Genomic DNA, 3,374 nt, shown 5'->3' on the forward strand with positions numbered 1-3,374 from the left:
ACTTTGATAGACTGTAAATATTTGTCTGGTTTTATTTCCTGTTATAATATTAATATTTTTTCTTTTTTTTTAACTAATGGGATTTTAGATCAGTTGTATATGAATGCTTGTTTAATTTTGTTTTGATACTTCATGTGTGTAAGACAGTTTATCGGTTTATGTACAAATTGACAAGAACAACAATATTTTTTGTTTGTGCGAGATTCTGCATTGAAATAAAAAAAGAATTCAGAAAATAATGGTGGATTGTTTCCGTGTCTCTTTGGTCTTGAAGCACATTTTTTCACCGAATTTGCTAAACGACCTTGAATACCATATATTTTATCGTCTTTACTCCCATCACAAACTATGTGATGTGCCAAAGTTTTGACCAATGATCAGGCCGGTTGTTCGTGCATGTGCCCTCTGTTTGTCTTTAGAGGGTGTGAATTAAAACAAACACAAAAGTGCATAAAGATCTCATTGATTGGTCGAGTTCAGACCAAAGAAAACAAACTGCTCAGCGTCAGCTGTGTGCAACAGTTTCTTGCTTTTCTTGGCATCACAGTTCAGTTAATTGTGTGATATGATTCATAAATGTCAACTCGATGTTCTCGTGGACACGTGATGTTTGCACGATAACAATCTACCTGTGAGGAGATAATAGATCAGGTCAAATACTAAAAAGAGCTTATTCACAGCTTTTGACAAAAACAGAGGGGAGAGAGTTAATCATTCCCCTCCATCGACTGCTCTGCGGTTGGAGATGCCTGATTGTCTCTGCGTGACGTGTCAGGTGAAAGGTAACCCCGCCAGCAGGCAGCTCTGCGTGACACAAAAGAAGCTGCTGGTTTGACGGGGGAAAAGTCAGCAGTTAAGCAAGAAGAATAAGTCAGAGTATAAAGGTATAAAGGCACAGAGGGTGGGGTCCACCGCTCTATTTTGCTGGCAGGGAAAGTAATCATTATGTTTGTGCCAAGATGCTTTCAGCAGGGAGCCTCAGAGATTTGCCTCATCATCTGGGCCAACGCCCTTAATGTTAACACGTAATGTACTCTGCATGTGTGCACAAGGGTGTTTAATGTGGATGCCTGCGAATCTACAGAGCAGCCTGTGAAACTGAGCGCATTCTTTATACTTTTCCACGAGCAACGCTTGAAGAAAAATATTTCTTTTCATTCATAAAAGTGCATTAATAACATCTACTCCCTCATAATACTGTTTGTTGTCCCATCGCTGTCTTTTGCTACTGTTTAACCTCGTTAACGCTGCTAAATCCATCATTACAATAAGTTATATGCTAATAAATTCTACTCTATGTTTCCCAGAGTTTCTAAAAATGCAGAGTACTGTACGTGATGTGTGACTGTGAGAGAAAGATGCAGCGTATTTCCATCAAAATATGGAGTTTTTGTCAGTAAAAGCATTATTTCAATGGTGGAACAACTCATGCTTACAATGAATAGTAGTTATTTATCATTATTATTGGTAAATCACTGACTTTTCCTGTTCTGCCACAGTGCGGCGCTGGAGGAATATTTGCTGTTTTCCTTGGAATGTGAACAGCTTTTGCGCTGCCATGAAACTCAGAGGGTCAACATTCAGTGTGTTCAGGTTTGCGACCTGCCGTGATGTTGCCAGATGTAAACAGACGCTGAAGCTGGCAGCAGCAGCTGCTGCAGCCTGTTCACTGCAGGTACCCAGATGACTCACCTGTTTATCTACAACCGCCCGCTTTTCCATTTGCTGTTCAGGTACATTTTCTTTGGCCTCGGCCTCCTAAATGCTCACCTGGGGCCCGGTGAAGCTGGCTGCTCTGCTCGCAGCTCATTCCACAGCCGCAGCAGTAAAACTCCTGTTAAAACTTGTCGACTGACACGGCAGCGCTGCCTGCAAGCCGCTCGGAGCAGTTAAATATCTCTGTGGTGAACAGGCACTGAAGAACACAGAGACTCTGGACTCTGATATGAAGGTCTGAATGAGGACACATGAAGTAGTCCAGAGCTGCTACCTGCATCTTGACCAGCACGTCGCCTGCAACACACAGGACTCCACCCACTGCTGTGCACAGGCTTTGCAGTGACCATAAGAAATGGAATTTTGGCCAAATATAATGTGAATCAGTGGTTCTTTCCATCAACTCTGTTTTATGTGATTATATTGTAGAGGCACGAGTGCGAACACGCAGAGTGCACACAGGTGTTTTCACTGATTAGCCTCCTCTTTCACCTCCCCTGGGTAACATCTCCTTCATTGTCCTGCTAATTTTGTTGCACCTGTGAGGAAAGACAAGTTGCTCCTCCGCCATCCTCCTCAGCACATGAAGCACAGAGACCTCGTGTCATTCCCACCATAACTCCGCCCAACTTTAACCTGAGCAGAGGTCCTATCAGCCGGAGTGAAAACACCTGTGTGTGTGTGTGTGTGTGTGTGTGTGTGTGTGTGCGCACAGATCCAGTCAAACTGTCGAGCCCTCAGTTTGATCAGATGCTGACATGCAGGAAGCTGTGGAGCTGATGACAGGACTGTTAGAGTAACACCAGTGGGAGGAAAATCTTGCCAGTTTCTCCCACTGGAGGCTTTGTGCAGAGCGAAGGAGATTTCAGATCACCTGGTCTGACGGCAGCGTCACATATAAACCTGTGTCAGCCTCTTTTTCTCCCCTCTGGCCTCCACCCTTTCAGTTTCAAGCTGTATTTGATTTGTTCACTATATTTGTATTTGCCTTAATCTTATTTTCTTTTCTTTTTTTTTTCGGTTAATCCTCTTTTAAATTCCAGCTCATGTGTGGTCCCCTCATTAGTCATCAGTCAGAGGGGTTGTGACATGACCGAACTTATTTTAACATGCATGAATTATGTCAAACTTTGTCCGATTGTTTTTTCTCACACTTGTTCTTTTCACTGCTCCTCATGTGAAAGTTTTGGATTTTCCTATTTCCAAGAAGTTTCCTAAAAACAATGTCATTTGGTGCTAATTAAAGGGAAAATAGAGCCTGTGTTCAGTTTAATTCATTTCTAATCTAACAGTCTTTAGCTCAGTGAGCAGCTGGTTGTTTGTCTGCTGCTTCAGCTGATCTCAGGGATCTCTTGTCCATCGTCAGACTTGTACTGTTACCACACTTAAATATTCAGGAAGTGCAGTAATGAATGACTTTCAGCTAAAGCCAAAGAACATCGCTTGACTTGTGAAAACTGAAATTCTTTGGATTGTTTTATCATTTAACTGCAAGAAAGAAAACATTCTTGGGTGACAGTGTTTGACTTTAAAGTCACAGTGGATCCAGAACTGGGACAACAAGATCTCACAGTTGTCTCAGTCAAAGTGCATTCGAGGTGAGGATCCAAAATGCCACGTGAACGGCTTCCTTTTTTTTGTTTTACTTTGCTGGACTG

This window comes from Chaetodon auriga, chromosome 15 (assembly GCF_051107435.1).
Source record: "Chaetodon auriga isolate fChaAug3 chromosome 15, fChaAug3.hap1, whole genome shotgun sequence".
NCBI classification, from domain to species: Eukaryota; Metazoa; Chordata; class Actinopteri; order Chaetodontiformes; family Chaetodontidae; genus Chaetodon; species Chaetodon auriga.